Genomic DNA, 21,933 nt, shown 5'->3' on the forward strand with positions numbered 1-21,933 from the left:
ACCACTGCTTCAGCCAGCAAACATGGAATCACCACACAGAGCCTGTATCTTCTCATTTTTCACTCTGGATCAAAATGTCACACAGGTGCTTCAGATTGGCAAAGTCTTATTCAAGTGCCTGCATTCTAACCGCAAAGGAGGCTAGAAATTTGCATTGGGTCTCCTACATTGGTAAATTAGTGTTCTATTGATGCATAATTAATAACCTAAAAATTTAGTGGCGTTAACCACTAGTCTATTACCTAACAGTTTTTATGAATCAAGAATTTGAGAGTGCTTTCAGTGGGCTCAGGGTCTCTCATGAGGTGGCGGTCAGGATGTCAGCTGGCCTGCAGTCACCTGAAGGCTTGACTTGGGTTGGAGGATCTGCTTCTAACATGGGTCATTCACATGACCACTGGCAGGAAGCCTCAGTTCCTCATCACAGTCACCTGAGCCCCTCCACTAAGCCCTGTGATGTGTCCTCACAACAGCTGGCTTCTACCAAAGTGAGTGATGAAAACTAGAAGTGGAGAAGGCAGTAAATTGTTTTATGACAGAGTCTTATAAGTTACACACCATCACTTCAACCTGTGTTGTGTATTGATTAGAGGGAAGTTGCTACATCAAGCACATAGTCAAGGGAAGGGACAGGAAAGAGTATGAGACAGTCTGTGACTATATTTTAAAACAACTGCAATGAAAGAAATAGGATTCATAAGGTAGGCATATCCCTTCATGTAGAAAGGCTGTTGTACAGATGATGGGTGGCCATGAGTATGATGTCAGAAGAAGAATCTGTGATGATTTATTGGCTATGGGCTTTGAGGAAGTTGAGAACTCAATGATAATGTCCATGTCTCTATCTTGGGCTGCAGAATGATTGGGGCCCATTCGCACAAGGAACATAGAAGGGCGAGAAAGTTTGAAAAATATGTATTCAAATTTGAACACGTGAAGTGGAGATATTCTAGATATTCTAGCATGTAGAAATATGGATCTAATGTTTGGAGATAAGATTCTAGGGAAAGACATGCATATGAAGGTCACAGTTCCACATTTGGAACTATTTGGGAGGTTGAGAGTGTATGTGCAGAGAGGATGAAGTGTGGGACTAGCACGGAATTTTGAGGAACACCAATTCCGTAAGATGAGAGGGAGCAGTCAACGAAGGAAGGAGAGGAGGAGGGGCAGAAAAGCAGAGGATGGTGGTGACACGGAGACCAGATGAGCGTCAGACCTTAAGATGGAGGGCGTGGTAACAAGTGTCCGATGCTTCTGAGATGTCAGCTGAGGCTGCCTGACAGCGATCTCTGATCTCAGTAACATGTATTGATAGTTTATTATAAACTTTGGCTGAGCAGTTTTAAGAGAACAGGGAGGTTGAAGCCAAATTATGGCAATTGGAGGAATGAGGTGCATGTGAAGAAATAGGGACAGATAATCCAGAGAACGTTGAAGAAGATTGGGTGTGAACAGAATGACAGAAGCAAAATAATACTAACAAGTGGCTATAGGGCTGAGGAATAGTCATGTTTAGGATAAAATGAAAATTAAGCACATTTAACGTTGATCAGAACTAGCCAATAAAAAGAAAGATGTTGATACAGGAGAGAGAGGATGTAACTGATAAAGCATAAACATCTTATGAAAGTCCCCTCTGCTTTTCTATCAAAGGAATCATTCTGAAGAACTAAGCCTTCTGGAATTGTCCCTCTGGTGTCACAGAGGTTTTGCACCCTGAGGCAGTGCGCCAGGCTGAGGCTTGGAATGGGTAAGAAGGACTTTATTTTACAAAGTGATGTAAAGTCTAAATGTGAGAATGGCGATCGGCCAAACTTCCATCTCTCTTCTTTGGCTGATCAGTTTCATCAAGGATGTTTATCGATGCTGAGGATGTAAAAAATGTGTTCTTAAAATCTATGTGCTTGCCTGCCCCTAGATAGTAATCATGTACCCACAGGGATACCAGTATCTAGGTTTGAACACTGATATATATATATATGTATATATTTTAATATTTGTTTATTTATTTTGGCTGCGCTGGGTCTTAGTTGTGGCACAGGATCTTTGCTGCGACATGCGGGATCCTTTAGTTGCGGCATGTGGATTCTTAGCTGTGGCATGCATGCAGGATCTAGCTCCCCGACCAGGGATCAAACCCAGGCCCCCTGCATTGGGAGTACAGAGTCTTACCCACCGGACCACCAGGGAAGTCCCTGAACACTGATATATTAATGGATACCAGTATTCAGTGGCTTCACTGGTCTTTACTTACTCACCTAGAATCTCTTTCCTTTGGAGCACAAACAAATAGAATCAAATTTGTGGTTTTGGAAGAAATTGAGACCTTGTTTCCCCTCTAGAGGTCAGTCCAAAATAGCTTTTTTAAACACTTTTATTTTTTTTCATTTATTTTGGCTGCGCAGGGTCTTAGTTGTGGCATGTGGGATCTTCGTCGTGGCATGTGGGATCTTCGTCACGGCATGCGGGATCTTTTAGTTGCTGCATGCAGATTTCTTAGTTGCGGCATGGTATGCGGGATCTAGTTCCCTGACCAGGGATCGAACCCAGGCCCCCTGCATTGGGGGTGTAGAGTCTTACCCACTGGACCACCAGGGAAGTCCCACTTATTCTTTTATTTTTTTTAAATTTGAAGGCCATTGAACCAATGGTACCGTAAGCATGGACTGGTCTAAGTATTTGCATCAACAGTTCCTTTAATCAATAACCAGTCTTAATGAGGGCAGTGAAAATAACCGCTTGCTGAACTTCGTGACCAGTGAAAGTCTGTGAAGTTCTGTATCTCAAGAGCCAAAATATTTTCCCTTAATCCCTGAGTTTTCCTGTCAAGTTGTTAATGAAGAAAAAGACCCCACTTGATTCGAAGGTCTAAGTTATATATTATTTATTTTCCTGTTATCTTTGAAAAGGTCAGAAGGAAGATATTTCTTTTAAATGTAATCTGCTCGGACTTCCCTGGTGGCGCAGTAGCTAAGAGTGATACTCAGAGTGATAGCACTTCTCGTATGAAGGCTGGGTCAGCAAGGCAGAAGCAGCATTACCTTTTATGACCAAGCCTCAGAAATCACAGTATCATTTTGATGTATTGTAGATGTCACAAACCCATTCAGATTCAAGGAGAGAGGAATTAGACAATATATCTCTTACTGGAGGATTTTCAACATTCCAGAAAAATATGTGAAATGAGGGAAATGTTGCTGCCATCTTTTAAAAATACAATCTGCTACAGTCCATAAAACGTCACATCCTTTCACATGTAAAATACATTCATCACTTCTCAAAACCTTCCAAAGTCTCATCTTATTATGGCAAAAATCCAGGTCCAGAGTTTCACCATCTCCGTCAGATCAAGGTGTGGATGGAGTTCCTCAGGCACAGTTCCTCTAGCACTGCTCCTTGAGTGCCATTCTTCTCAATGTGAAGCCCTGTAATCTAAATAGAGAGGTTATTTGTTCCTTTACTCCCAACATGCAATGGTGAGGCAGGCATAAGATACTATAAGAGTCCCATTCAGAATGGGGTAAAGCAGAAAGCACATAGCAGTCACGGGCTCCCTATTAGGGCAGGTGGTGTCAATGTTCAGATTAGGGCTCAGTTCTAAGTCTCTGGGAGTTCTTCTCCAAGGCTGATTTTTCTCCTTTCTGGCTTCTTGGCTCTGCCTTTTAAGTTATCCTTCCTTTCCCACAAAAAGTGCCTATGTTTTACATCGTGTAGACTTGTCATCCTGCTTCCTTTCTGGACAAGTTTGGGGATCTGAAGCCCTCTTTATTGTGTATGCTATTACTTTCAGTCTAAAGTGATATAATTACTGTAACCATTTACTGGGTTTGCTGTATATCCGTTTATAATGAATGCCATTGGATAAGAGGCACACCCACAAATCTCTTCAGATATATACCCTTTTTCACCTTGGGCTACCCATGAGTCTCCAGTGAGGCAGCAATTGGTGTTTTAGAGCCCTGTCACTTAATGGAGAGAATCTGTGAGGCATTCCCTAGGATCCTCAGAAGGCCCTTTGTTTGAAAGACTCTCTGAGACACCACCTAGATCTTTCTGAAGTCTTAAAGGATTTTACACTCATACTCAATCTGATCTGATAAATAGGGCTTGTTTGTTTATTGTTGTAGCCCTCCACTCGCAATACAAACAAACAATGTCCCCAGTACTATAGCTTTGAAACAAATGACTCCAAAGTCTATCACCCAAAATAATCAATGTCTCATCTCACAGATTCTGTGAGCCAGGGATTCCCACAGGGCACGGAAGGAAGGGCTGGCCTGTGTTTCACCATCTCTAGGGCGTCAGGAGCACACTCCACTGGGGGGCTGGGATTGACCTGGCATGTGGTAGGCACTTTCACTTGCCTGTCCGATGCGAATAAGTCTCAGCTGGGACCTCAGCTGGTACTGGGTACAGAAGCACCTCACAATGACTCTCCTTGTGGTCTGGTTTTTCTGTGAGCGTGGTAGACTCAGTGTAGTTGAACTTTTTAAAGGCGCCTTGGGCTCAGAAGTGAGTGGCCCAGTAAGCAAGCTATTATGACCTAATCCATTGGTTCTCGGTGAGGGCAGTTTTGTCCCCGAGGGCACGTTTGGCAATGTCTGGAGACGTTTTCAGTTGTCACAACCGGTGATGAGGGCTGATACTGGCATCTAATGGATAGAGGCCAGGGATGCTGCTAAATACCCTACAGTACCCACAGCACAGCAGCCACAGCAAAGAATTATCTGGCCTCTAATGTGTGCACCGCCAGGCCTGATAAACCCTAACCTTCCTTTGGAAGTCATAGAATATTATTTCCAACAAATTTTTTTGTAAAACATTGACACTCTGTATGGTTAGTCAATTCAAGATGGCTGTTCGCTTGCTCTTGTGCATCCCGTGCTAGACCAGTCCCTGCTTCACTCACACCCCGCTCACACCAACGTGCTTGCCCCCTGCCCCACCACGTGATTGTTCTAAAGCTTAGGCCAAAACAGCTCGACCTGCTAGTTCATAAAAGGGAAATATCTGTGGTGGTGATGGTCATTAACCTGAGAGGTTGTGAGAGACCTGCCCCAGCTGCTGGTGTCCTTGGTAACTGATGAGCGAACCAGAGGTCAGTTCTCCCTACAAATGGTAGTCTCCTGTGTCCGGGAGGCGTGGCAAACATGGCTGCCGGCCGATTGCTTTTCACGGCTGGGTGTTCTTTGAGGACCTTTTAATACAGACACGTAAGACCTCTGTCCAGTAGACCACTGATGTCTCTGCCACCGCCTCTGGGCTCTTTCTTGGGTCTGGAGATTGGGCAGCTATAAGGCTTGCAGGCCTGCTGGGTGCAGCTCAACAGTTGGCGAGCCAGCCAAGAACCCAGAGGCCGAGGATACTCCGGTGAGTGCTGAGATGTCGGGAAATAATGATGGATAACGGGGTAGGGTGGGGGGATAATCCCAAGGTGGCCATCCACTGGCAAGTGGGACCTGTGGCAACTGTCTACCATGAGGCATGTCTTTCTCGACCCTTATACTGATGATATCCTGTTAACCTCAGAGGCTCTTTGCAGTTTAAAAGTAGCAGCCCTGTGCTTGTTGGCGATCTGACTTCCCGGGACTGGCTGGTGAAGGCAAAACGCGAGGACCTGGGTTTCCTATCCGATGGTTTGGGAGTTATCTGTTGGGTAAAGGAGCGTACCCCCAACCCCAAACCCCTAAACAGTTAAAAGCCACAGGCTTCAGGGATATTAACTGAGGACAGGCTTGTGAATTGGGTGTGGCCACTTCCCCGGCAGGGTGTGGTTTGGGCATTTGGCGATGGCAAAGTACTAATACCCTGGTGCTCCTGGGCCCAGCTGTGGAAGGGGGTGGAGCCGTGATGTAGTGAGTTGGAACGACAGTTCTATGCAGTTTGCAGTGTCTTACAACAGGTGGAAGCCGTTACAGAAGGCTTCCATGATGCGTAGAGCAACGCAAAGGACCACTCTTCAGGATCTAGAACAGCTGTGGGAGAGAAACAGGACTCCCATTGTTACCGGGCCCTTTCCAGGTTCTTGGGCAGCAGTACCACAGAAATGATACCACTTCCACAAGACTCTTAGGCAAGCAAAGATTTTTATTAAAAGAGACAGCTTGGGCTTCCCTGGTGGCGCAGTGGTTGAGAGTCCGCCTGCCGATGCAGGGGACACGGGTTCGTGCCCCGGTCTGGGAGGATCCCACATGCCATGGAGCGGCTGGGCTTGTGGGCCATGGCCGCTGGGCCTGCGGGCCCGGAGCCTGTGCTCCGCAGCGGGAGAGGCTACAGCAGTGAGAGGCCCGTGTACCGTAAAAAAAAAAAAAAAAAAAAAAAAAAAAAAAAAAAGAGAGACAGCGTGTGCACAAGGGAGAAGGCTGGGGTGTGGGGCGGAGGAAAAAAAGTAGCTTCCTGAGAGGAAGGGGCGAGTTGCTTTTATAACAAAGGGGAGGGTTTGTCTCATAATCCCTGACAATTTCCAGAGATTGTCACACTTCTTCGTTCAGCAGCAGGAGGCTCCATGGTGGCTCTCAGGTTAGGGAACGCTTCTGGGAGGGGAAAGGAGTGCGTGAGGAGCTTCTGCAAGAGAGCCCCGGAACAGGTAAGGTTGAAATCTGCAGTTGAGCTTCTTCCCTTGTGGCAACTAGGTATACTCGTTAATGTAACAGAGATCATTTATTCCTGGGAGGCTGTTCCCCCCCTCTTATCCCACCCCCAGAACTCAGGACCCCTTGGCCTTTGTTCTCTAGCTTGCAAGGCCTGTTTTGCCCAGGACCGTTGTGTGGTCTCTTTTTCAAAATGGCTGTACTCTTTCTTGTCTTCCTTTCTCACCATAGACATCGATATCAACCAAGGAATCCCACTTTCTTGGCTATGCAGTTCAGGAATGGCCTGGTAAAGATAAGTGCTGGTATTTCCACCTGCCTTCCAACCCTGCTGATGCCTTGCTAATTGAAAGGCTCCATTATTTGGCGCCGGCTGTGGGGACTGAGGGTGGACCGGCCGTATGGTACTGCAGGCCAGGACAGAAACCACAAGTAGGGGTGGTGTTATCTCAGAATGCTGTTGAGGCTTGTATTTTGCTTACTGGTCACGACCTCCCTGTATTGTATTGGTAGACTTCCTCGCTAGCCTGAGGGCAGGGAATCAGCTTGTGGACTGGGCCACCGTGGTGGCCAGGCTGCAAAATGAGTCTGATGGCTGGGTGTGCAGCGAGATGCCATGGGAAATCCACCTGGCTCATGCCGCCATAGGGGGGGCAACTGAAGACTCTTGCCTTCTTCCTGCCCTGTGTGCCAAGGGCCTAGCTTACTCTTGACACTTCTTAGCAGCTGTTGTGTGTATTGCATTTGTGGTATCTGGTTGCGGTGCGCCGCTATGTACCTGACCCCGGGGGTGTCTCGGAAGAGGGGCGGATGGAGATTATAAGGGTCGTGTAGGGTGCGTAGGGGTGGGGTGTGTGGTCAGGACACTCAGGACGGCTGTCTCTTGCTCTTTGTGCATCCCCCGCTAGACCAGTCCCTGCTTCACTCACACCCCGCTCACACCAACGTGCTTGCCCCCTGCCCCACCATGTGATTGTTCTAAAGCTTAGGGCCAAAACAGCTCGACCTGCTAGTTCATAAAAGGGAAATATCTGTGGTGGTGATAGTCATTAACCTGAGGGGTTGTGAGAGACCTGCCCCAGCTGCTGGTGTCCTTGGTAACTGATGAGCGAACCAGAGGTCAGTTCTCCCTACAAATGGTAGTCTCCTGTGTCCGGGAGGCGTGGCAAACATGGCTGCCGGCCGATTGCTTTTCACGGCTGGGTGTTCTTTGAGGACCTTTTAATACAGACACGTAAGACCTCTGTCCAGTAGACCACTGATGTCTCTGCCACCGCCTCTGGGCTCTTTCTTGGGTCTGGAGATTGGGCAGCTATAAGGCTTGCAGGCCTGCTGGGTGCAGCTCAACAGTTGGCGAGCCAGCCAAGAAGCCCAGAGGCCGAGGATACTCCGGTGAGTGCTGAGATGTCGGGAAATAATGATGGATAACGGGGTAGGGTGGGGGGATAATCCCAAGGTGGCCATCCACTGGCAAGTGGGACCTGTGGCAACTGTCTACCATGAGGCATGTCTTTCTCGACCCTTATACTGATGATATCCTGTTAACCTCAGAGGCTCTTTGCAGTTTAAAAGTAGCAGCCCTGTGCTTGTTGGCGATCTGACTTCCCGGGACTGGCTGGTGAAGGCAAAACGCGAGGACCTGGGTTTCCTATCCGATGGTTTGGGAGTTATCTGTTGGGTAAAGGAGCGTACCCCCAACCCCAAACCCCTAAACAGTTAAAAGCCACAGGCTTCAGGGATATTAACTGAGGACAGGCTTGTGAATTGGGTGTGGCCACTTCCCCGGCAGGGTGTGGTTTGGGCATTTGGCGATGGCAAAGTACTAATACCCTGGTGCTCCTGGGCCCAGCTGTGGAAGGGGGTGGAGCCGTGATGTAGTGAGTTGGAACGACAGTTCTATGCAGTTTGCAGTGTCTTACAACAGGTGGAAGCCGTTACAGAAGGCTTCCATGATGCGTAGAGCAACGCAAAGGACCACTCTTCAGGATCTAGAACAGCTGTGGGAGAGAAACAGGACTCCCATTGTTACCGGGCCCTTTCCAGGTTCTTGGGCAGCAGTACCACAGAAATGATACCACTTCCACAAGACTCTTAGGCAAGCAAAGATTTTTATTAAAAGAGACAGCTTGGGCTTCCCTGGTGGCGCAGTGGTTGAGAGTCCGCCTGCCGATGCAGGGGACACGGGTTCGTGCCCCGGTCCGGGAGGATCCCACATGCCATGGAGCGGCTGGGCTTGTGGGCCATGGCCGCTGGGCCTGCGGGCCCGGAGCCTGTGCTCCGCAGCGGGAGAGGCTACAGCAGTGAGAGGCCCGTGTACCGTAAAAAAAAAAAAAAAAAAAAGAGACAGCGTGTGCACGAGGGAGAAGGCTGGGGTGTGGGGCGGAGGAAAAAAAGCAGCTTCCTGAGAGGAAGAGGCGAGTTGCTTTTATAACAAAGGGGAGGGTTTGTCTCATAATCCCTGACAATTTCCAGAGATTGTCACACTTCTTCGTTCAGCAGCAGGAGGCTCCATGGTGGCTCTCAGGTTAGGGAACGCTTCTGGGAGGGGAAAGGAGTGCGTGAGGAGCTTCTGCAAGAGAGCCCCGGAACAAGTAAGGTTGAAATCTGCAGTTGAGCTTCTTCCCTTGTGGCAACTAGGTATACTCGTTAATGTAACAGAGATCATTTATTCCTGGGAGGATGTTGTCCCCCTCTCTTATCCCACCCCCAGGACTCAGGACCCCTTGGCCTTTGTTCTCTAGCTTGCAAGACCTGTTTTGCCCAAGACCGTTGTCTGGCCTTTTTTTCAAAATGGCTGTACTCTTTCTTATCTTCCTTTCTCACCATAGACATCGATATCAACCAAGGAATCCCACTTTCTTGGCTATGCAGTTCAGGAATGGCCTGGTAAAGATAAGTGCTGGTATTTCCACCTGCCTTCCAACCCTGCTGATGCCTTGCTAATTGAAAGGTTCCATTATTTGGCGCCGGCTGTGGGGACTGAGGGTGGACCGGCCGTATGGTACTGCAGGCCAGGACAGAAACCACAGGTAGGGGTGGTGTTATCTCAGAATGCTGTTAAGGCTTGTATTTTGCTTACTGGTCACGACCTCCCTGTATTGTATTGGTAGACTTCCTCGCTAGCCTGAGGGCAGGGAATCAGCTTGTGGACTGGGCCACCGTGGTGGCCAGGCTGCAAAATGAGTCTGATGGCTGGGTGTGCAGCGAGATGCCATGGGAAATCCATCTGGCTCATGCCGCCATAGGGGGGGCAACTGAAGACTCTTGCCTTCTTCCTGCCCTGTAGCCGAGGGCCTAGCTTACTCTTGACACTTCTTAGCAGCTGTTGTGTGTATTGCATTTGTGGTATCTGGTTGCGTGCGCCGCTATGTACCTGACCCCGGGGGTGTCTCGGAAGAGGGGCGGATGGAGATTATAAGGGTCGTGTAGGGTGCGTAGGGGTGGGGTGTGTGGTCAGGACACTCAGGACGGCTGTTCTCTTGCTCTTCGTGCATCCCCCGCTAGACCAGCCCCCACTTCCCTCACACCCCACGCCCACCAGCGTGCTCGCCCCGGGCCCGCCTAGTGATTGTTCTAATGCTTAGGCCAAAACGGCTCCACCTGCTAGCTTATAAAAGGGAAATATCAGTATCTGCTGTGATGTTGGTCATTAACCTGAGGGGTTGTGATGGAAGAGCCCCTGCTACTGGCTTCCTTGGTAACTGATGAGCCAATCTGATGAAAATTGCCTGTATAATAGTAGCTTCCCTGAAATAGGTAAGATTGCTGCCACGTCTTGCTTGCTGTCCACGGGGTGTCGCTGCAAGACCTTTTTCTTAAGATTCCCTGTCCAGTAAGACATTAATGTTTCCGCTGTCTGTGGGCTCTTTCTTAGGTCTTCATGCTGGGCAGCCACGGGGCTTGGAGGCCTTCGGGGTGCAGCCCAATACAAGCCTTTCCATATTTAAAGAGGGATGAAGTAGACCAACCTCAAGTTGGTGAGAAATGGCATAGTTTTCAAGGCACACATGGGGTGGGAGACAGCATTGTTGCTGTTCTTGGAAGATAAAATCTGTCAGAGTCTCGCTCTATTTCTCTTGCTGTATGGTTTTAAGTTGTGCGTTCTGCTCTTAGAGCGAAGACTATGAAATATGTTTTTATCTTCCAGGAAGTCTTCAGAATCAGTGCTTTTGATAATCTTATTTCAAGGGACTTGGGTACAAGATGTGCTCACATTGCTGAGGTTTTTTTTATTTACTTTTTTTATGCTTTGATGCCAGTATTTCTTTTTTTAACATCTTTATTGGAGTATAATTGCTTTACAATGTTGTGTTAGTTTCTGCTGTATAACAAAATGAATCAGCTACACATATACATATATCCCCATATCTCCTCCCTCTTGAGTCTCTCTCCCACCCCCCGTATCCCACCCCTCTAGGTGGTCACAACAATGCTAAGTTTTTAATGTACAATATGTCTACACTATAGCTATGAGAATATTATGGACAGACCTAAATCTCTGGACCTTTTTTCTTGTCACATTAGTTGAAGGAAACAGAGCTTTTCTCAAATCTTTCAGATATTTTTTGAACAGTTAAAAACATTACTTATATGCATAAAGTAAAAGGGAGCATGTTCCACCCTCACCCTCCAAAAAAATTAGTAGCCTCCAAAAAAATTAACACCAAATTCTCTTCTCTCTGACCACTAAGAGCACAGTTGGAAGACTGTGCTAGTTCTCTCTGGATGCTCTCACGTGACTTTCTTTCCTGGAGTTGTAATGAAGCCCAGCTAGACGCCCCAGGATCGGCTCTATAGTTAACCCAAGTCAGGTTTCCTAACTTGCAGCAAGTGAGAGTAATCACCATGAAGAACCGTGATGAGGCTCAGTAGGAAGGAGAGGTAAGGGGATTTGTACACGGTTTGAGCTTGGGTTACCTGATTCTAAGGAACTCAGGGAAGAGGGTATCAGCTCAGGATTAAAATGTATGAGCTCATGTGAACTAGTGTTTTTTCTAGAGGTTCTAGGAACACAGTGGAGCTTGGGGAGTCCTTGCTGCCTTTTTTTTTTTTTTTTTTAATTTGTCTGTGTTGGGTCTTTGTTTCTGTGCAAGGGCTTTCTCTAGTTACGGCGAGCGGGGGCGACTCTTCGGTGCCGTGTGTGGGCTTCTCATTGCAGTGGCTTCTCTCACTGCAGAGCACGGGCTCTAGCACACGGGCTTCAGTAGTTGTGGCATGCGGGCTCAGTTGTTGTGGCACATGGGCTTAGTTGCTCCACGGCACGTGGGATCTTCCGGGACCACGGCTCGAACCCATGTCCCCTGCATTGGTAGGCGGATTCTTAACCAACGCACCACCAGGGAAATCCTGTTTGGGTCATCTTTGATTTCTTTCATCAGTGTCTTATAGTTTTCTGAGTACAAATCTTCTGCCTCCTTAGGTAGGTTTATTCCTAGGTGTTTTATTGTTTTTGATCTGATGGTAAATGGGATTGTTTTCTTGATTTCTCTTTCTAATCTTTTATTGTTAGTGTATAGGAATGCAAGAGATTTCTGTGTATTAAGTTTGTATCCTGCAACTTTACCAGATTCATTGATGAGCTCTAGTAGTTTTCTAGTAGCATCTTTAGGATTTTCTCTGTATAGTATCATGTCATCTGCAAACAGTGATGGTTTTACTTCTTTTCTGATTTGGATTCTTTTTATTACTTATTCTTCTCTGATTGCTGTGGCTAGGACTTCCAAGGTTATGTTGAATAATAGTGGTGAGAGTGGACCTCCTTGTCTTGTTCCTGATCTTAGAGGAAATGCTTTCAGTTTTTCACCATTGAGAATGTTGTTTGCTGTGGGTTTGTTGTATATGGTCTTTATTATGTTGAGGTAGGTTCCATCTATGCCCACTTTGTGGAGAGTTTTCTTCATAAATGGGTGTTGAATTTTGTCAAAAGATTTTTCTGTGTCTATTGAGATGATCATATGCTTTTTATTCTTCAACTTGTTGATGTGGTGTATCACACTGATTGATAAGCTATTGAATTTTAATTTAACTTTACAAATAAGTTTTCAGAGTGACTTTTAATGACTATATTTACTTATATAAACAGGAATGTAGCAAACTACATATTCAAATAAAATTTGTAAACTTTATAGTACTACCAAGGTATAGATATACTTAAAAATCATTCAAAACTGCTCAAAATCATTGAAATTTTAAAATTATTTTCTTGGGCTTCCCTGGTGGCGCAGTGGTTGAGAGTCCGCGTGCCAATGCAGGGGACATGGGTTCGTGTCCCGGTCCCAGAAGATCCCACATTCCGCGGAGTGGCTGGGCCCGTAAGCCATGGCTGCTGAGCCTGAGCGTCCGGAGCCTGTTCTCCGCAACAGGAGAGGCTACAACAGCTAGAGGCCCGTGTACCACAAAAAAAAAAAAAAAATTATTTTCTTAATATTTATTTTTAGATACTTAACTTTTAATTTTGTTTCATATCATACAATAAAATTTTTTCAGAAAATAATTTTTAATTTCACTGCTGATATTCATCTAGATATTGTAAACATTTTTTTCTGTTAAGCACTTGCTGTAATTATGGATGTGTTGAACAACTTCAGTAGAACTAAATGATAAAATATAACCTTTTTTGTATTTGATATGCAAATACAATTTTCTATTTGTATTTAATTCCCATAGCACAAATCATACTGAGACTCAAACATAAGCAACATCCACAAGACAGCCAATGGGAGCTCAGAAGTAAGTGAAGGCCACCTCTCACAATATTACTTTGAGATCAAGCAAATGATGGAGAGAAAGTCCTCCAGTGAGCTATCAAGTCACCATAGTGTGGAGCACTGACCGTGTATGCAGTTTGTTTATCTTCCATGAACTCAGTGTCAACGCTTCTTGTATGTATGATACACAAGAAAACCCAAAGACAAAAATGAATACTAAGGAATAAGATTTTGTTGTATAGGGTTAAGCTTTGGAGTGCCACAGCATTGTAATAGCAAAATTTGTCATACCCCTAAAAACTAATGTTTGTTCCCATGGAAGCAGTTAGCATCCCCAGTGAGAATGCATGATTTAGCAGTCATCATCAATTTGAATCTTTCTCTCTATTTTTGCATTAAATTTCAAATTTCCTTAAGGACTTTTAGAGGTGCCAATCCAAGTCTATCCTTTTCAAACCAAAGGAAACCATCTTCATAATTAATTTAGAACCGAATAAATATTGGTCGTGGAATTAACTTTCAGCTCCAATCTTTAATACTTTTTATTTTGCAGTGGAAGTTATGTTGCTTCAGCCCTCTACATTCCCATCTTCAAACAATAGGTATGTGACCATCTTTGGCAAATCAGCTCTGTAGTAACTGGACTCTGTCTTCTTCTCTGCGGTATCATCGGCACCAGGCCCAGTGTAATCACTCAACAGGTAGTTTTAACTAAAGCAGTTTCTTAGATTTTCTCCTCCTACTGGAAGGCATTTGCAAATGACCAAGCTCTTTTGCTTCATCAGGGCCATATTTGCTGGGATTATAATCGAAATGGCTAATATTTCCACTCTTCCCTTACTGGTATCAGTCATGCCTACTGAGTTTATTGCTAAAACCACTAGGATTATGTTTCCTTTAAGGTGCATATGGTTCTGGGCATTCAAGTTGCAGCACAATTTTCAGCCTTTGCCTGGCACTATATTAAACTCATGAGGATGGCCTCATCTCTAATTTGCCCTCTACTAGGTTATAATAGGAAAGAACTAGCCTGGTGTCATATACAGAGCCACCTATCTGAACTCAGACTCTTCCTGAATCTGACAGCTCACAGTAACCAGACACATATTACTCCTTAGTGGATCTTTATTGATGTGGCAATTACTACGTTTCTCCTGAGAATCGTTGGAGTCTCTTCACAAAGAATGATGAATGATCTGTTGCATCCTGTATCTTCGTTCCATTCCATGGGAGAGTGGGCTCCTTTCAGTTTGATTTCCAAAATTTGGCCGGTAATAACTAAAGCATGACTTCAGGTCCAAAACCATGAGTTTGGATTCTGAGTCCTTGGTCTGCTCTTTTTTCCTGCTAACCTGCCCTTTCATCTTTATTTACTCAGCATGAATATATTCTTTCTTCTAAATGACAGGCGTGTAGCCTTTAAAGACTTTTATGTTCTTAAGGTTTGGTACCCCACAAGATTCATTAAAGTCCTAATCCCCAAAGTGATGGTGTTAGGTGGTGGGCCCTTTGGGAGGTGATTAAGTCATGACGATGGAGGCCTCACAATTGGAATTAGTGCCCTTTTAAACGAGGTCTCAGATAAATCCCCCAGTCTCTGCCAAGGAGAAGTGGACAGTGTGTGACCTGGAAGCAGGCTTTCAGCAGAACTGGACCACGCTGACACCCAGATCTTGGATTTCCAGACTATGGAACTGTGAGTAGTTTCTGCTCTTTACAAACTACCCAGTCTATGCTATTTTGTTGAAGATGCCCAAATAGTAAGACATGTCCTGACCTATTGTATCCTCAGAATACCTTCCAGGCGTGTGTAAAATACCTAAAGGGAGAGACACCATCTTACCCAACCCCGTTTCCTAGACAGCTAGTCCAGTCCCTATCATTTCAGGAGCTCAATCATATATTTGATAGATATATTTGATAGATATGACGTGAAAGGACAATAATCTACAGATACTTTAAAATTCTTTGTGGTTCTACAAGGGAAGTTACAATGGAATATTGTGTGAGGTATTTTTTAAAAGACTTTGCAGCACTATTTTCTTCAAGTTCGCATTTTCAGTATTTAGCAGATAAGGATGAGAATCACGGGCCTGGACATGAATGGAAGACCCACTCTCCACTTTTCATTCAGTCATCCTCAAGTACTTTCAAGGAGCTACGTGGCCCTACTTTTCTTGTCTCTCTCAGGCAAAAAGGAAACAACTTGTGTCTACACTTGCAGATATTTTCCTTGTTAGTCTATGCCTTTTGGAATCAACTTGAATGCTTCTTTCAAAGAGTCAATCACGCTGTGAACTCTAATGAGTGACATCCATGTCATCATACCTAAGTTGAAATTGTGGAGTCAGACCCCAAGTCAACTTTTTTTTATAATGTGGGTGGAAGCAAGAACATTGTTTTGGTTTCTTTTCTCTAGAATGTCATTAGTACAAATAGTATAAAAATGAAAAGTAGTCTTATTCATTGAACTTGTCTCCTCTTCCATTAGTCACCCAATAACTTCCCAACTTCTTTGCACTTAGATTCCCATGAAAATAAATTCAGGCCAACTAATGTGGGCAGAGGTGATATTGCCCTATACTGTCTTGGCCCTTGAAAACATCCCATGTAATCCCCATACTTTTTCCTTTACCACTGAGTGGAATAGACTCACACACCACAAATCGGAAATCACACGTTGAATAGAGCAACGCCACACAATAGAGGGCACCCATGTCCCTACATCACTGTTTAGAGGAGGCCAGCTAGAAAATTCATCTGATTAGGAATGCCTGCATTTTTCTCTTAAGGATGGAAAGATAAATTTCTATGCTGACCCAATTACTGACATCTTTCTGTTTCTCTGTGACAGCAGCTATCATGAAATTAACTGACAAATGTGTTGAACAGCATACTATGCTAACAACCTTTCCATTTTAAAATAAACGTCATAGTTGGGAATCCAAATACCCTCCAAGAAGTTAAACAGATTTTAGAAAGCACATTGTAAAATTACTTGTATAAGAAAATAGATTGTGTTCTTCTTTGTAAATATATTTTTGTAAACTCGTGACACTTCAGATATTTTTCAACATGTGCAGAAATATGAGTGGACGTATCTTAGAGGACTAAACAGACAATAATCATTTGATTAGAAGTGTCACAAGTGTACCTTTCTTCTTTATTTGTTGACAGTAATCGGAGAATTATTACATGAGAGAAAGGAACACTTTAATTTCTCCTCTGATAACCTCCCAGGCACAGGGGCTGTATTCCTTTTCCTTCAGATAGAGATGGATTCTTTGGAAATATTTTGGGACAATTCCCAAATATGGACAGTCCAGATTGTCATTTTCCACTTGCTTATGCAGTAGTTCCAAGGTGTGATCAAGGCTAGAGAGTAGTTTATGGAGTAGGGTGTTGTTCCAAGCAGCTTGGCTTTCTTCCTTGTTGAAGAGGTTACCATCTGCTGGAGCGTCAGATGGTGGTAGCCGGTGCCTTGCGTCGTCAGGATTTCTGTGATATTCCCTCTTTTCCAAGGAAATTTGAAGTCGGTTCTGTCCTCTAGGCATGACTGAAACGGGATCTTCTTCATCTGTCTCAAAAGTATGAAGAGTTCCCTGTTCTGTAGGCTCTGGATCCAAGGCAAGTTCCAGCCAAGAGGGCGAGTAGGGATGGAGCAGAGTATCACTCCTGCCACTAGCAAATAGATCTGGGCCTTTCAGAATTTCAGTGATTCACGAGATGGCCGCGAGGGGGCGCGTGGGCACCACTAAATAATTAGCGGGAAGGTTCCTTCCCTGGAACCCGGGACAGCGCGCTTCTCTAGGCGGCGGCTAATGGGCGCCGGATGTCTTTTGATGGGTTCGGCTAGGGAAACGCTGACTTATGAGCGTTTGCACTTTACGCGGTTTGGGCAGCGCGAGAGAAAGTTGAGTTACATCCTCACGGAGCAACATTATACTGATTTAATAGAAAAAAACTTTTGTCTTTGCGATGCTGAGTTCTCAAGTGGGAGGCTTGTCGTGGCCGCGCTAGCGACAATTTTGTCTGGTTGGAAGCGGGAACCTTGCGTTTTCGGGCTTTCCCCTGAGTTTTGTGCTTTATTTTCGCACAGAAACTTGAGCGAGGCCATTTTTGGGAAAGAAGCCGTTTTCTGAGGGGTTTGAAGCTGGGAAGCGAGTTGGGGTCGATTTTACAGATTCGGGCTCGTTTCTGGCGCTATGCTGCGACGGCTCAGAGAAAGGGGAACGCGGCGGCGGCGATGGGACGCCCGGACGGTGTTGGGGACGCCCTGGGGGTGAGTCGGAGCGCCGCCACCACTGGGGCGGAGGACGCGGGAGCTGAGTGCCCCTGTAGATGCTCTGGGACTTCACGGTGTCTTTCAAGGATACAGCGTTAACGTGGGGGAGGAAGTACTGAATAACTGAAAGGTAGGAACATTAAAAAACTCACAGGGGGCTTCCCTGGTGGCGCAGGGGTTGAGAGTCCGCCTGCCCATGCAGGGGACACGGGTTCGTGCCCCGGTCCGGGAGGATCCCACATGTCGCGGAGCAGCTGGGCCCGTGAGCCATGGCCGCAAGGCCTGCGCGTCTGGAGCCTTTGCTCCGCAACGGGAGAGGACACAGTAGTGAGAGGCCCGCCTACCGCAGAAAGAAAGAAAAAAAAAACACAGCATTTTATTTTTTATATTTTTAAATTAAACTTATATTGCTTGACTTAAATTAAATATTTTAGAATTTTTTATATTTTAAGATATTTTCTGAAAATATTTAAATCTTGAAGGTAGGATATTAAAATATATGGGTATTAAAACAGCATTTTATTACACTATTTAAAGTATAGTTTCTGTATACTAAAACAAGAATTTAATGTAATTTTACTTTCCTAGCTTTAATGGAAGCAAACTCATTAATATTTTCAAGACTACTTCTTTACCTGTTTGAGAGAACTGCAGTGTTTGACAAGTTCTTGTGACTCTGTGACAGTCTTAAATAATTTTTATTTAACTCGAGTTTCTGAAACCCCTTTCTCAGGACTCCAGCTTGACTGTAGTGTAGAAAGAAGAGTTATTAATGTCCTGTATAAGCAGCTGAGGACATTTACCAGGTCTGATCTTCTCATTTTCTCTAGTAAGAATTTTATAGACTAAACAGAAATTACCCAAATTTCACTGGCAACGTGAAGCCTTCCTCTGTAAGACTGTCAGCGTCATCCAAATGCAGGGTCATTTCTGTCTTTATTTAAAATTTTGACATTTTCTTCAGCATGTATGTTGTGGCATTTCCATTTTTATATATTGCGTTAAAATATGATTTATCTTGATCACTTAGATTTGGTGCCTTCTTATATTCCATGCTTGAGGGAAGCCCTCCCTTTCTTTACCCAAAGAGCCAGGAAATAGCTTTCGAAGTAACGTTGTGAACTTCCATAGCTAAAAATATAGGAATGGCCCATTTCTCGTCACCCTCTGCCCCATGTACATTTTATAACCCATTTCCTGGTCCCCATAACATTTAAAAACACCTTTGTCTTAAAATAATATCACCAGAGGTGGTCTGAGACAGAGGATGAGGGAAGGGACCGTTGATCTCATTTATACTATTCACAGAGCAGCCATTTCTCCTCGATGCTGGTTCTCTGCAAATGTTTCAAGTGCTATAGGATTTCTCTCCTTAATGTACCAGACACTGCTCTAGGCCTGGAAACTTGGGCTTTGCTCCTTCGCAGTCCAGAAGGCAACCCCTCTCCTGCAGTTTGCATTTGGGGCCTCAACACGCAGACCCCTGACAGTGTTAAGGGAGCGGCAGTCAAAGCCTTTCTTGGCGGGGCTGATCATGGACTCTACAAGTTACTATATGTCACATTAATGCTAAAGGCAGCTATGTTCACTAAATTCAGATTCTCAGACTATAATTTGCAAACTTCATTTAATCTTTACATTTGCCTGTGTGACAACTACTTGAGTTGTCTCAGTTTTTTAGAAGAGGAAATCAAAATCTGATGTCATTTAAATTGAGGAGCCCCAGATTTTTGTCAGAGTGGAGCCTTCTGCTGCTCCCAGGCCCTCCTCTTCATCAGCTCTGAGCACTGGCCCTCAGCTGCACTGAGCACGTGGTGCTTCCCTCATCCTAATCCTGCCTCTAAAGTCTGTCTTCCCTGCTCCCTGGAGGGCGGTCACCATCCCTGCCTTACTTTCCTGGAATCCACATTGCCAAGCACATTGTCACATATATATGTGCTGAGCACACTTTTGGTGACAGAAGGAAGAGAATGGTATGAATTAGCCCTTGGTGTTAACATTTATGCCACTCTTATCCGTAGACTATGTCTGGAAACATGAGCTATGACTCCTATAAAGTCATGTGGAAGAATTCAAATCTAATGTCTTAGCCCCTTAAAGGGGACATGGAGAGAGGCGAGGCTAGTTGTATTTTGGTGCATTACAAAGCATGAACATACGGTAAAATGTCAAATGTCTAAGTACTCTTATTAGAATTTAAAAAGACACAGATTGAGACTCAGATTTTATTTCAACCTTGGGTCTCATTTGGATGAGTACATCCTATTGGATTTATACTCTGTCCTTTTCCATGAATGTGTTTAATTTCCAGCGTAATACACAAAAGCGTTGAAGTTGCGACATTATCTGTTGCCGATAAATTGAATAGACATTGGAAAAACTTGGAAACAACATTGGCATAAGTACAGAATTGAGAACCTTGTACTATTTAAGAATCTCATTTGCAGGCAGGTACTCAGAGCAGCTGGATACAGGCTCCCACAGCCAGACACCTGAATCACCAGGCTCACCGGGGCCTGCCACCCTCCTCACTGAGGACACCCAGGATGACGTTCTCCAGCCCTGTCTGCACCCTTAGCTGTGACCAGCCCCGAACCACGGCCTGCCAAAGCAGGAGACCCTCACAAGTTCTGCACCTAATGGAAGAATCTTTCCATTGTTTTCCTGCCTGAAGGACAAGAAGGGTTTCAGGTTCCTCCAGGAGCAGCCAGTTGCAAATAGCTCAGGCCACCTCTTTCTCCATGCGGTAATCTAGCAGATCTTCAACTTTTTCAGCAAAGAGGGATGATAATCCTCATTGGACTGATCAGCAGCTAGAATTGTTGGAGACCTGTTTGGTGCAGAAAATGGAGATGGAAAGACTTTCTGAGCAATGAGGACTCTAGCCAGACTTTGAAGACCTCCTTCCAAAGTACCAGCCTCAGGGAATTCCCTGGTGCTCCAGTGGTTTGGACTCGGCGCCTTCACTGCTGTGACTCGGATTCAGTCCCTGATCCCACAAGCCGCTGGACCTGGCCGAAAACAACAAAAAGGAGGAAAAAAAAACCCCAAAATAAACAAAAAGTACCAGGGTCGATATGAGAAGGAAAGTACACAACTGCTGTGCCTGGGACATTGTCATACTGGAAGTTAAGACATGAAACTTAGTAAATGCTTTCTTTGTATTAATAAGCTCATCAGAAAACTCAGAAAGTCGAAAAGGAGAATTAAGCTTCCCCAGTATGTCTCATCTACAGTCCTCCCTCAGTACCCGAGAGGGAGAGGTTCCAGGACCTCCACGGATACCGTGTGGATCTTCAAGTTCCTTATATAAGATGGTATAGTATTTGCATATAACCTACATACATCTCCCATATACTTTAAATCACCTCTAGATTACTTATAATACCTAATACAATGTAATTGCTATAAATAGTTGCTGGCACGTGGCAAATTCAAGCTTTGTTTTTTGGAACTTTCTGGAACTTTTTCTTCAAGTATTTTCAACCTGTAGTGGTTGAACCCATGTATTTGGAGGGCTGACTGCACGTATTAGTGGCCTCAATCTTGTAAATATTTACTCAGTTCAAAGAGTTTTTTGTCTGCTTCTGTTAAGAAATATGTTGAGTCATTTTGGCAGATTATTATCAATAATAAGAAACTGTAGTTTTGAATAGAAAGAAATTCCATTTTAATTTATAATAATTAGTATTTATTATCTTAGGATAATTGCTATATTTGCAAATTTTACTATTTATGTTATAATATGACAAGCTTTGCCTTTTGTTTTATTTTGCTTTGTGGGGGTAGTTTAATCTATATATTAAGTGCTCAGTCCTAACTTTTTTATTTGGCCGCACGCGGCACGTGGGATCTTAGTTCCCTGAGCAGGGATCACACCCTTGCCTGCTGCAGTGGAACCACAGTCTTAACTGCTGGACCGCCAGAGAAGTCTGCTGAATCTTACTTTTGCTTTTATTTTCTTATATTTTTATTGGAGTATAATTGCTTTAAAATGTTGTGTTAGTTTCTGCTGTACAATGAAGTGAATCAGGTATATGTCTACAAATATCCCCTCCCTCTTGGACCTCCCTCCCACCCCCTCCCCCATCCCACCTGGGTCATCACAGAGCACCGAGCTGAGCTCCCTGTGCCAAACAGCAGGTTCCCCCTAGCTATCTGTTTTACACATGGTAGTGTATATACATCAATCCTAATCCCCCAGTTTATCCCACCCTTCCCTTCCCCCTCCACCATGTCCATACATCTGTTCTCTATGTCTGCGTCTCTATTCCTGCCCTGCAAATAGGTTCACCTGTACCATTTTTCTAGATTCCACATATATGCGTTAATATACGATATTTGTTTA

At 44.8% G+C, this 21,933-nt stretch overlaps 2 long non-coding RNA genes and 1 pseudogene across 2 annotated transcripts in view; 1 reads left to right on the forward strand and 2 right to left on the reverse strand.

Annotated features, from left to right (window-relative positions):
• Nucleotides 1-21,933, forward strand: part of LOC137227896 (uncharacterized) — an 85,358-nt gene that overhangs the window by 40,062 nt on the left and 23,363 nt on the right. The window contains exons 4-7 of the long non-coding RNA XR_010945042.1: nt 1,657-1,753; nt 13,260-13,322; nt 13,854-14,001; nt 20,033-20,902. This is a non-coding gene — a long non-coding RNA (uncharacterized lncRNA). The remainder of the gene's footprint in view (nt 1-1,656; nt 1,754-13,259; nt 13,323-13,853; nt 14,002-20,032; nt 20,903-21,933) is intronic.
• Nucleotides 8,930-18,387, reverse strand: LOC137227897 (uncharacterized). The gene is made up of 3 exons (XR_010945043.1): nt 18,221-18,387; nt 17,738-17,925; nt 8,930-9,162 (listed from the first exon to the last, which is right to left on the reverse strand). It is a non-coding gene; the product is annotated as an uncharacterized lncRNA (long non-coding RNA).
• Nucleotides 15,754-17,417, reverse strand: LOC137228272 (interferon alpha-8-like; annotated as a pseudogene).

Source organism: Pseudorca crassidens, chromosome 7, assembly GCF_039906515.1.
Source record: "Pseudorca crassidens isolate mPseCra1 chromosome 7, mPseCra1.hap1, whole genome shotgun sequence".
Lineage (NCBI taxonomy): Eukaryota > Metazoa > Chordata > Mammalia > Artiodactyla > Delphinidae > Pseudorca > Pseudorca crassidens.